Here is a 13,041-nt window from a genome sequence, read left to right as displayed (position 1 = left end):
AGTGCTTCGTCGGGGTGTCCAGAGAGGCCGGAGCTTCGAGGGGGAGGGGTAGGTAGGCAGGTAGCGTGCCCCTCGTCCTCCTGGCGCCACGAGGACGACGACATGCGTCGGCTGTGGGCTGGGCCGATAGCTGGGCTGCTAGGGAGGTAAGTCCAGGTGGGTTCTCTCTCTCTCTCTGCTTTCTGCCTTTTATTTCTCTTTTATATTTCTCTGTGTTTTGTTTTGATTTGATTTAAAATATCAAATCATTCTCTAAAACTTTATGTAACTGTTATGTGAACTCAGAAACTAGTCCAAGGTCACAGGCAATTTACAAAAATATTTGGACTTTATTTCTTATATAACAGAAATAAATCCAGCTCAGAAATGTCATTGATTTAAATCAAAGTCCAAAAATAAATATTTCTGTGATTCCAAAAATATTGGTTTGAATTTTACCTCTTACCAATATTTTCATAGAGTAACACGAACATTTCCTTGTACTCATTTGATGAGAATTAATTGTTGATCATTTTTGAACTGATTTCTGAGGGTTCCAACAAACCTCAATTCAAGTTTCAGAAATTTTAGACATGATGCATGAGTGCAGATGCGACTATTTCACTCAGGTATTCTAGGGCTATGACATTTATCTTGGATATCAACATAGCGTTAAAATGATTGTGATGTAGTATGGTGATATGGTATCCTCCTCTGAATGTTCAAGTGGCTTGACTTGGTACATGTTCATGCATGTAGTTCAATCAAAACCAACATAGCCTTCGTAATATTTATGTTCATGGTTCTCATATCCTACTCATGCTAGTGTCCAATGTTACTTATGCATAATGCATGGTTATGATCGTTGTGGCTCTCTAGCTCGCCGCTTCTCAATCTAAATAGCTAGCCTTCACCTGTACTAAGTGGGGATTCTGCTTGTACATCAAAAACCTTGAACCCAAAGTTATTCCAGATGATTCCACCATACCTACCTATATGCGGTATTACCGTACTGTCCTAAGTAAATTTGCATGTGTCACCTCTAAAAACTTATAAACATTATCCGTTTTGTGTGCCTGGATCATTCATGGAACGACAGGAGGAGGTCGGTATCTTCCATGCTAAGCGGGTTATTCTCAGGTCGAGTGTTTATTCACTCGCCATCGCATGAGAAAAGGGCGGTAATAGGGATTCCCAGTCCCGAACTCAACAATGCAAATAATTAAACAAAACTCCCCCGGGACCGTTGTTGGTTTGGACGGCACCCGTTGTTTCGGACAAGCCGTGGAATGTGATTGTTAGTGGAGGGGGAGTAAACCTTTACTTTTATCGCTTGGGAACCGCGACTAGCCTGTTTAGCATGGGAGATATTGATAACTGATGGTCGTGAAGTAAATGAGAAGGGTGCATGTCTCAAAATATCATTTACCTCTGTTTTAAAAAATTGAGCTCTGGCACCTCTGCAAGTCACTGCTTCCCTCTGCAAAGGGACTATCTATTTACTTTTATGTTGGGTCATCACCTTCTAAAACAAGCGCTACAAACTGAGTAGAGCACAGTTGTCATGATTTATGCATTGTGTATAGCTAATGTTGGGTGCATCATGACTGGATCTTTTCTATCATGAATTACAATGTTTAGTCGCTACATGAACTTTGGAAGTGCTATGCATTTATGTTTTGCAGTCTCAGAAAGGGCTAGCGAGATACCACTATTGTCATATTATATCATGGTTGTTGTGACAACGTGTAGCTATTTGAGATATCTTATTGTGGCTCGCTAGCTGATTATGTCATTGCTATGAGTCATTATAATCTTAAAGAGTTATTCTCGGCATGGTTAGTTATAATGATTGGCTGAAAACCTGGGTGCTCTTTAAGCTTATTTATGCAAACAAGAGAAAAAGAGTTCGTAAAAGTTTTTCTTTCTCACTTTTAGTTTATCAACTGAATTGCTTGAGGACAAGCAAAGGTTTAAGCTTGGGGGAGTTTATACGTCTCCAACATATCTACTTTTCCTAATGCTTTTCCTCTTGTTTGGGACTCTAATTTGCATGATTTGAATGAATCTAACCCCGGACTGACGCTGTTTTCAGCAAAACTACCATTGTGTTGTTTTTGTGTAGAAATAAAAGTTCTCAGAATGGAACGAAAATTTTTGAGGAATTTTTATATAATATATAAGAATTCCTAGAGCCAAGACCTACTGGAGAGGGGCACCTGGATGTGCACAACCCACCATGGCGTGCCCCCCTCTCCTGGCGCGCCTAGGTGGGTTGTCCCCACCTGGTGGCCCCGCTGACCCTAAAACCAACGCTATGAAATCCTATTTTCGAAGAAAAAATCAGGTAGAAAGAATTATCGCGATCCACGAGACGGAGCCGCCACCAAGCCCTGTTGTTCCTCGGGAGGGAAGATCAGGAGTCCGTTTGGGGCTCCGGAGAGGGGGATCTTCGTTCTTCATCATCACCAAACCTTCTCCATCACCAATTCCATGATGCTCCCCACCGGGAGTGAGTAATTCATTCGTAGGATCGCTAGTCGGTGAGGAGTTGGATGAGATTCATCATGTAATCGAGTTAGTTTTGTTAGGGCTTGATCCGTAGTATCCACTATGTTCTTAGATTGATGTTGCTATGACTTTGCCACTCTTAATGCTTGTCACTTTGGGCCTGGGTGCCATGATTTCAAATCTGAACCGTTTATGTTATCATCATTATATCCATGTACTATATCCGATCTTGCAAGTTATAGTCACCTACTACGTGTTATGATCTGGTAACCCTAGAGTAACAATAATCGGGATTGCTTCCGGTGATTACCGTAGTTTGAGGAGTTCATGTATTCACTATGTGTTAATGCTTTGTTCCAGTTCTCTATTAAAAGGAGGCCTTAATATCCCTTAGTTTCCAATATGGACCCCGCTGCCACGGGAGGGTAGGAGAAAAGATGTCATGCAAGTTCTTTTAATAAAGCACGTATGACTATTTACGGAATACATGCCTGTTGGGTTATGGGGTTCTGGCAAACCCTAAAGGTTCGAACACTGGGGTGCGCGAGAAGTCTTTCCCTCCAACCGATCTACGCTCTAGCTCGCTAAGATCTTGCGGATGAACTCGACGAGCTCACAACACAGAATGACACAGGGTTTACACTGGTTCGGGCCAATGTTGTGGCGTGATACCCTACTCCAGTGTGGTGGTGGATTGCCTCTTGGGGTAATGATGAACAATACAAGGGAAGAACGGGCTCCAGAGGTTGAGGCATTCTTGTGCTCGGTGAGCTAGTGTGTGGGGGTGGTCTCTCTAGCCAAGATGAGATCCCTCTCGCTCTGAATCAGGTTTTCCCCCCTCCACTATGGTGGCTAGTCCTATTTATAGAGGCCCTGGTCCTCTTCCCAAATATTGAGCGGGAAGGGCGCCAACAATGGCAGGCTAATTTGAAGGGGGACAGCTAGTACAAGCTACCCTGACAAAAGTAGTCTTCGCCTGCGCAAAGTTCTGGTTGTGACGCTGTTCTGGGCTCCACAATGACCTCCGTCTTGTAGTCCATGGTCTTGGTCTTGTTGCACCGAAATGGAAAGCTTTGGCTGAGGCCTAGGTACTCTGCGGCTGCACTTGCCCCCTTTGCACCAAAGAGGAAACAAGGACGTTGTGCGTGCTGGCGCCCGCCTGGTGTCGATCGTCACGGCTTACTTCACGAGAGCCTCGTGAGGTTCGCCTCGCCTTGATATCTCCGCTCCTCGTGAGCTTGCCTAGCTAGGCCTCTCCAGAGGAGGTCTTGCGTTGTCCACCTCGCGAGGCTTGGCCCCTCGCGAGGGTCTTGGATGCTTTGTTGGTGAAGGTGCACCGTACAGCCTACTGGCTCAGCCACGCCGCGGGCCGCAGGCAGGCAAGTCTGGGGACCCCCGTTCCCAAAATGCCGACAGTAGCCCCCGGGCCCAAGGTGGGAGCGGGCTTGGCTTCACGGCGAATCCTAGGGTAAAGCTCGAAGTTCCGTGGGCCCCAAAAGCATGCAGCCTCGGTTGACGCATGGCGGTTGATTGGATGTGGGCGTCTCCGCTTCTCCATGCTGCCTTTGAATCCGCCTGGCTATGCGACCCCGCTTCTTGTACAATTATTCTTCCTTCTCCGCGTCTGGCTTTTCCAATCGTCCAATCTCCCTGCTTCCTCGATGCCCTGCTCCGCCTTCCTAGTCCGACCAGTGTTCCGTCCGCTTTACCGCCATGGCGCAGAAACAAACCGACAAGGGGAAGAAGCCTCTGTCCTTACCAACTGCACCTCCATCCTTCGAGCCGGCGCTCAGCCGGCCTCAGGTGCTCAACGATGAGGCCATGGGAAAGGTGCGCCCCATGGTCGCCTCCGGCTTCAATGAGTGGGGAGAGATGCCGGCCTGGCCCGTGTCTCGCCCCAGCATGGCCCGGGCTATCACCGAGGTCCCGATCTTCATTGACGCCCTCTAGGCTGGCCTGCTTCCTCCCTTCTCCGCCTTCTTCAACGCGGTGCTTGAGCACTACCAGATCCATATGCTTCATCTCGACCCTCAATCTGTGACCCTTCTTGCCGTCTTTGCATTCGTTTGTGAGGCCATGGTGGGCATTACCCCCTCCGTGGCGCTCCTCCGCCACTTCTTCTAGCTACATCTCATCGGTGCCCGGCATAGCTCAGGGTGTGTGGGCTTTCAGGCCGTGGCGGCGATGGCAGGAATAGGGATCGACTTCGAGCTTCCTTCATCCGCGAGCGAGTTCCGCACGCGATGGGTGTTTGTTAATGCCGTCGTTATCAACCCTTTGCTCCATGCTTCGGTGGGGCCTGCCATTCCAAACTCCGGCTGGAGTCACCAGAGGCTCGCGAGCCCCTGCCTTGCCCCCGTCTGGGCCAGGCTACGGTGGTTGAAGGACCTTGGTGTGACTGCGCCCATGGTGGTGAGGGAGTTCGTCAGGCGCCCGAGTTGCTCCGCTTCAGTGCCATTCCCGCCCGATGTGGGCCTTGCTCAGCGGGCAGGACAACATGAGGTTACAGGAGGAGGGGCTTCCTCTTGCTGTGCGGCAAACTGTGCTCACGGTGCTATCCGGTGTCCCTCTGCCGGACGAGTTGCCCAGGAAGAGCCGCACATTGTACCGCAGCGAGAACAATGTCACGTTTGTCGCGGACATGCCTTCCTTTGACGAGTGGGGGCTGCGACCAATTGGCTTGGTGGGGCCCCGCAAGAATCCCGTCATCATGGTCCCCCCCTCGCCGTCGGTGCCGAGCTCGCACCAGGTGATGCTGCGGGGGAGCGAGCTACAACGGGGGCCGCCTGCTCAGGTGCTGAGGAGCAAGTGCTGAGAGATGATCGAGGGGCATTGTCCTCGAAAACTTGCGACGCCCCTCCTGAGGCACCGGTTGCTAATGAGATGCGGCGTGCGGTTCCCAAGGACGAGGCTTCAGGAGCCTCGGGAGGTCACAGCAAGAGAGAGCCGAGCTGTTCACCGCAGCCGGGCTCCCCTGAAGCCATCCCTCTTGGTTCTTCTTTGGCTCCACCGTGCTTCGGTCGCCTTTGCATGGAATTCGAGGAGCTCTGCAAGGGGAAGGGATCCCCTAGCGGTGGCAGCATGTTCGGACCGTTGAAGCGACGGAAGTACATCGCCATCGACGAGTAAGTACCTCTCCTTGGTGATCTTCTATGTGCCGCCTTCATTTCCTGACGATTGTCCCGTCAGGTCCCCTTCTGCTAAGGCCGTGAAATCTCTAGAGAAGCTGCTCCCTCTCGTCCCATCACACTCGCCAAGCTCTAGTGCTTCAGGCTCAGACGCTGCCCGCGGCGTGGGGTCAGCCTCGGGAGCTGGTCCGTCGTCAAGGCGCCCCGAGCTTGCGCCTTCGCCGTCCTTTCCACGCGGCCTTGCTCGGAGCGCAGCAGGCGTGCCAATGGCTCCTCCCTTGGTCACAGTTGGTAGGTGGCAAGCCTCGATGCTGGAGCTTCCTTCAAGTAGTGTGCCTTGCTCGGTCCGGGCCCCTCGCGAGGGTCAGCCGGTGCCTGGGGCCGCGCCAGCCCCCAACCCCCAACCGGGAGATGGCGCACCACTTGATGTTCCACCCGCAGCCCCCGAGGTGGAGTACGACATGGGGCGAGCGTTCGAGCTCGAGCTCGAGCGCGGGCGCAGCGTGGTCCGCCACGAGCTCTTCCAGGAGGCGATGGGCGCGATGAACCGCCTCGGTGAAGAGCTTGCTGGCGTCGACTCATGTCTTGAAGCCGAAGGTCTTCGGTTGGTGGAGGAGCGGCGCAAGCTACGAGTGGCCAATAACCTTGGCCGTTATCATCGTGATCTCGAGAACGCGAAGGCTGAGGCGTCCCTCAAGATTGCCAATGAGGCCCACTCGCGATCTTTGGAGGAAGATCGTGAGGCCGATCGCCGTGGCGAAGCTGCGGAGGAGCGCGCGTGGGAGATCCAGGCCTGGAGCGCGTCCCTTGAGCAGCAAGTCGAGGCGCGCGGGGCCGCCCTTGCGTCGATGAGTGGGACGCCTGCGAAGGAAGAGTAGATCTGGCGGCGCGAGGAGGCGCTGGCCCCGGAGGGCATGGAGCGGAGCCTCAAGCTCGAGCGGCTGGAGACGAGGGAGCATCATGTCGCTCAAGCTGAAGATGCCGTCGGGGCCCGCGAGCCCGGAGTCGAAGAAGAGATCAACCGTCGGGTAGCCGTGGTTCGCGCTGATCTGGAAGTTAGGTATGGCTTGAGGCTGGAGCTCGCCGGACAGGAGGGCGCGGGCAGGGCCGCCGCCCTCAGGCCCAGGTTGGACGGGGCCAAGAGGCGTGCTGAGGCCACAACCGCGGCCCTGGTTACGGCGTGGGAAGACCTGGCCTCCGCCCGCGCTGAGCTACTTTCCCTCCGGAGGAGAATTGACGATGCCGAGGTCGTCGCTCGGCAAAATAGAGAAGAAGTGCTCCAATGCCGAACGCTGGAGCGCGAGCATGCCCCTATGCTTCAAGACCTTCAGAACAAGGCCAACACCGCCCTGGACTATATCTGCGACGAGAGCGCCCTGACCCCTCACTCGAATGACTACGCCACCCACCTGACCTTCTTCACCAAGGTGGTGACCCGCCTGGAGGCTCAATCTACCAGAGCTCGGCAGCTGGTGGAGGAGAGGGGTCATGGCCTGCTTCAGCGCGCCTTCTCCTGTGTCTTCAGCCACCTCTTGAACGCCGACCCCACTTCGACTTTTATGCCGCCATTGCTCTAGTGCCCATTGCCGTCCGAGGCGACTTGGCGCGTTGGGTAGAGGATCATGTTGACGCATTGGTTAGGGCCTTCACCTCGGAGAATGATGGGGTGGTGGTCGTCGCAGATGAAGGTGACGTGGTCAACGACGGCGATGGGGGCGTCATCGACGGCGGCGATGATTCCGACGAAGGTGATGACTATGCGAGCGACGCGTCCCTGGACGACGCGGCGAGCGATATCTCTGGCTGATTCCATATTCTCCTATTATTTTATTCTGCACACAAAACTCGGTCGTGGCCCTTGGAAAAAACTTGTGAGAGCATTTTGAGAGGGGGAGCCCCTGGTGTAAGCAAATCGCAGTTTTTACTTTCCTATGCGATGTGGGTATGTGTCCTCTTGAGCTCGTGAAGCTGGGGGTGAGTTTCCCGTTGTGAATTACCTTAATCAGCGCCTGCTTAGGGCTGGGTCGTGAGGCGACGAGTTCCTGAGAATCCTGCGGAGCTTATCACCCTGTTTGAAGGGGGGCCCGAAAGGGGTGAGCACCAGGCGTAGTGCTAGCGCATGCTCTACGCGGTCCAGCTCGCGAGGAGCTTTGCAAGGGAGAGGCAAAGGACATGAGTCCCAAACCAAACAAGATCTAGAAGGCGAAAAACGGCTCGAACAAGAAAAGGCACCCTCCGCACGCATCGATAAAAATTCATCTTCAACTTAAGTCCAGAATCAGAAAGCAAAGCCACAAAAAGAGAGATCCAAAGAAAAAGGCCATGTCCGGCACCTAGTCTTGTCTTCGGGTCTTCAAGTCTTCTCACTAGCGCGGAGCTAAGTGCTTTCCACAAGGCGTGGGATGGAGCCCCAGGGTCTAAGGCCAGCGCTCCTGAGACTCCGGCGAGCTTCACAGGCAACGGGCCTTCTTCACAGGTACTGGCCTTGCTTCATATCACCAGACGAGGGCCCCGCCTTGCGCCACTCTTGACCTCCTTTGAGCCGGCCGGAGACCAGGACGACACAAAGGAGGGAAAGAGGACGCCAACGGTTCCCTCGGAAACCACGGGTCCTCTGCCAGAGGAAGGGTCATTGAAGCCACCCCGGCAGAGGGCCTACCTCCGGGTGTCCCCTTGATTCGCGTGCCTTGGGGAGGGGCCTTGCTCCTGGCTCCCTCTTGGTGGCCCCCAGCGTGTCTCCCTTGTTGAGACGGGTGCCGCCGTGCTGGGGTCGTCAATCGGTGCTGCAACCTGATTCATCTGTAGCCCATGGTTAGCATAATCCGGTTCCTGAGAGGTTAGCGGTACCATGTAGTTGTCGTCGCCGGCACGATCGCTGTGGTTCTCCGCTGGCTCTTGGAAGGCTTCGACTCCTTGCGCCCCTTCTCCCCAATCTTCTCCAACGAATGAGCTGATGTCGTCCTCTGGTGTGTACCTTTGGTCCATCATGCAGGGCACGTAGGCTTCCGGGGCCGTCACCCCGAACACCTCGCCATGGTGCCCCACACTCCATGTTGCTCCGCCCAGGATGGCGTCCTGGGGATGATAATATGGCATCCGGCCGGGATGGTGGGGGTGACGCTTGCGCTCGTGCTTGTCGAGGGAGGCATGGGGGGGTGGGTCCCCCTACGCCGCCAGCCGTGCTGATGTTGACGAAGCCCCCGGGCGTAGTCGATAGCGCGCAGATGTGGTGAGGCTCGCCGCGCGACCTTGCATTGGCCTGGGGGGAGTCTATAGCGGAAGGGTGGCGCTCCCGACGCCACTGCGTCCAGCAGCTCAGCAACACGCTCAAGTAGTGTGTCCCAGCTGCTCTCCATCAGCCTGCATCGCAGCAGTTCCCTTGCCACTGTGAGTGCCGCCCGCATGTTCGCTTGCTCCTGCCGTGAGTGCAGCACCATCGTAGCGGGGTGACTCGTTGCTCTCGCCGCGGCTCATGCTTGCCGCGGGGTGAGGATGGATGATGCATGGCTGTGCTGTCCATGCCCGGCGGAGCTTCATGACGCCCACGCCGCCTGGGGTGCGGGGTCGAGATCTTCATGGGCAGGCAGCGCCGCTCGGGCCGGCCAGGCTGCCCAGCGGTCGGATCCGGCTCTTGGGTCACCAGACATCGTTGCCGGTCAATGTCGAAGAGCAGATTGGCGGAGAAGAAGCTCCGGCGCACCCCTACTTGGCGCGCCAAATGTCGGGTTATGAGATTCTGGCTAGCCCTTAAGGTTCGAACACTGGGGTGCGTGCGAAGTCTTTCCCTCCAACCGATCTACGCTCTAGCTCGCTAAGATCCTGTGGATGAACTCGATGAACTCACAACACAGAATGACACAGGGTTTATACTTGTTCGGACCACCATTATGGTGTAATACCGTACTCCAGTGTGGTGGTGGATTGCCTCTTGGGCTGATGATGAACAATACAAGGGAAGAACGGCCTCCTGAGGTTGAGGCGTTCTTGTTCTCGGTGAGCTTGTGTGTAGGGGTGGTCTCTCTAACCAAGATGAGATACCTCTTGCTCTGGATCGGGTCATCCCCCCTCCACTTTGGTGGCTAGTCCTATTTGTAGAGGCCCTGGTCCTCTTTCCAAATATCGAGCGGGAAGGGAGCCAACAATGGCGGGCTATTTTGAAGGGGGCAGCTGGTACAAGCTATCCTGACAAAAGTAGTCTTCGCCTACGCAAAGTTGTGGTGGTGACGCTGTTCTGGGCTCCACAACGACCTCCATCTTGCAGCCCATGGTCTTGGTCTTGTTGCACTGAAATGGCAACCTTTGCCTGATGCATCGATACTCTGCGGCTGCGCTTGCCCCCTTTGCACCAAAGAGGAAACAAGGACGCTGTGCGCGCTGGCGCTCGCCTGGCGCCTGCCTGGTGTCGATCATCACGGCTTATGTCACGAGAGCCTCGTGAGGTTCGCCTCGCCTTGATATCTCCGCTCCTCGTGAGCTTGCCTACCTAGGCCACTCCAGAGGAGGTCTTGCGTCGTCCGCCTTGCGAGGCTTGGCCCCTCGCGAGGGTCTTGGATGCTTTGTTGGTGAAGGTGGGCCGTACGGCCTGCTGGCTCAGCCAGGCCGCGGGCCGCAGGCAGGCAAGTATGGGGACCCCTGTTCCTAGAACGCCGACAATGCCTACATTATATCGATGAACTGGAGCTAGTGTCGTGTCGCCCTAGGTTATAACTGTCACATGATGAATATCATCCAGCAGGTCATCTATCCAATGCCTACGAACTTTTCCATATTGTTTCTGCTAAGTTACTGCTGCTATAATCACTTTTACACTTGCTACAAAACTACTGCTATCACTGTTACTGTTACTATTGCTGCTGTCACTAACATCAAAACTATCAAACTACTTTCTACTGATCACTTTGCTGCAGATAATTAATCTCCAGGTGTGGTTGAATTGACAACGCAGCTGCTAATACCTTCAAATAATGTTTGGCTCCCCTTGTGTCAAATCTGGTACTGAGGCTGAAGCATCTTCTCAGCCTACCGAAGAACATGCCAGCAGCACTGATGAAAATTAGGCTACTGAATAAAATGAGTGTACCAGGGCTGATGAAGACATTCCAGCCGCTTAAGAAACTACCAGGGCAACCACTAGTGTTGCGCCTGAAGAACTAGCCAGGCCAACTTAAGCATCTGGTACTGAGCCTGAAGACACTAAACAAGCCAGGGCAACTGCATCAGTTGCGCCTGAGGAAAATGAACCAATTTCCTCTGCTCCACCTACACCAACTTCAAGCATCAACCTTCCTTCTGCATCATAAGTGAAGAAAACCAAGGCTATAGAATGAGCAGCTGTGAAGAAAAGGAAAGCATCTGCTTCCTCAGAGTCTTCTGCTCCCAAGAAGGTGAAGACTTTGACAAGCTCGTTTGAGCATCCTATCAATGTTGTTCCTCTTTCAAGCATGCCATCAAAGGAGATTGTTCCCTTCGGTGAAGAGTATGAAATTCCCAATGAATCTAATGAGGAAGATCCTTCTGCTGCTTCGACAGAGCAGTTGGATGAAGAAATTGAAGAGGACAACATCCCTTCAACTCCACTGGTATCCTCGCCCATGCCTCAGTTCACTTCTTAAGAGGCCGGCGTTGAATAAATTAATGAAAAAGAGATGAAGACATGGACATTGGGTGAACCACTCCAATTTTGAATGATGACTACTGGGAAAGTCATCACCCCAATTCACCATTGTTCACTCCTCTCCAACAAATTCCTTAGTCCTCGGTCCAAACTGAAGAAATTCACACGGGCTCTGAAGAACATCAAGCTTCTCTTCTTACCATCCGTGAAGAAATTCCAGCCGCTAGCGCTGATGGAAATGCTACTAAAGAAATGGAGACCCAGGCTAATACTGATGAAATTCCTTAGCTTGCGGCTCTAGAGAATGAGATTCCAGTGGTTGTGAAGACATTGGCTGACACTCCTTAGCCCAAGCCAAAGGATCCTTTCTCCAAGAAACATAAATTCAAAGCTGATGAGTTCTTCAATGAACATATATTCTTCATAGAATACAATCCCTATGAATCTGCTTGTCTTTGTTGCAAGCACTTCTGGACAGCAAGTCAGATGAACTTCTATTCTTCACCGCTATTTGATAAGGACAAGATCTTTGACCATGAGCACATTCCACACGTGGATATGGAGTCGCTACCATGCTTCACCTCAGTCCTCCATGTTCTTAATGGCGCTGGGCTGCTCAATTTCTGCACCGACATCTGTGACTAGAATAAAGAGCTAATTCTTCAGTTCTATGCTACCTTGCACATCATAAGCGACACTGAAGATGTGAATTCATGGGTGTTCGACTGGATGACTGAAAACACTTACTACAAAGCACGGGCCTCTAAATTGCTTCATGCCGTCTTAGTCAGTCCTCCCCTTGAAGGTGCAAGGCTCATCTACCATGATGCTGAACTTTTTGATCATTTCATGCAAGTTTTGATGAAGCCACTGAAGCCTGGCCAACCCCCAAGAACCAATTGGTCATGAAGGAATTGCTCTATGTGCCAAGGACAACTTATAGAATTTTGACCAAGACCCTCAGTCCAATCGAGGGCCACGACTCTAATGAAGAAGAGGTTGCTGGCATCATGAAGAACCTGCTTTTCAACATCATACATGGTGTGCCTACCAACTACCATGATTTCTTCATGAGGACTTTGGCAAATGTCACTCTGTCGCCGTTTCAATTGAAGCCTTATGCTCTTTGGATCATGATATTCATCAGATCAAGGTCTTCAATCAACTACAAGGCTGACTTTTAGAATCATCTCAGCTACTTGCCCCCACTCAAAGTCTTCAAATGACATATTTCCTCATCTAATGAGAAGGGCCAGGCTGCTAATATTGATGAAGGAATTCGTCCATTGGATGGACAGTTTCGCAAAGCTGCCTCATATTCCACCAATTATGACTCAGCCACGCATGACACTGCCGCAAATGCCTGAAAGAAAAATCATCAAGCCACTACTTCCAGGGTGATGACTGATCGTGAGCATCTCCTCAGTCTTCATCAGAAGGTTGATCGCAACCACAAGTGGGTCAAACATCAGTTTGGTGCTATTCTTCAAAACATGTAAGTCACTCAAAATAGTGTGAAGAAGAATCACTACTATCCGCATGAAGTCTTTGACCGCACTTGGGCTATTATGTCTAACCTCTACAATACTCAAGATCTCAAGAAGATGGAATTTCAACAGGACTTTGACTGGGCACAACCACATTCGAAGAAATTCAAGAAGGTCAAAGTTCCTCAGCTCGTGCCTAGCTCCTATTCTTCAGCATGCGAGACTGATGAAAATGAAGACTTGAACGACACTGTGGTAGGCCCTACTCCGGACGACCCCACCAACGCTGGCGCTCGTCCATCGACTCCATGATGATATTCCT

The sequence above is a fragment of the Triticum urartu genome, chromosome 1A, assembly GCF_056163025.1.
Source record: "Triticum urartu cultivar PI428250 chromosome 1A, HENAU_Tu73, whole genome shotgun sequence".
NCBI lineage: Eukaryota > Viridiplantae > Streptophyta > Magnoliopsida > Poales > Poaceae > Triticum > Triticum urartu.
The sequence above is the reverse complement of the archived record's forward strand: the minus strand, read 5'-3'. Positions refer to the sequence as shown.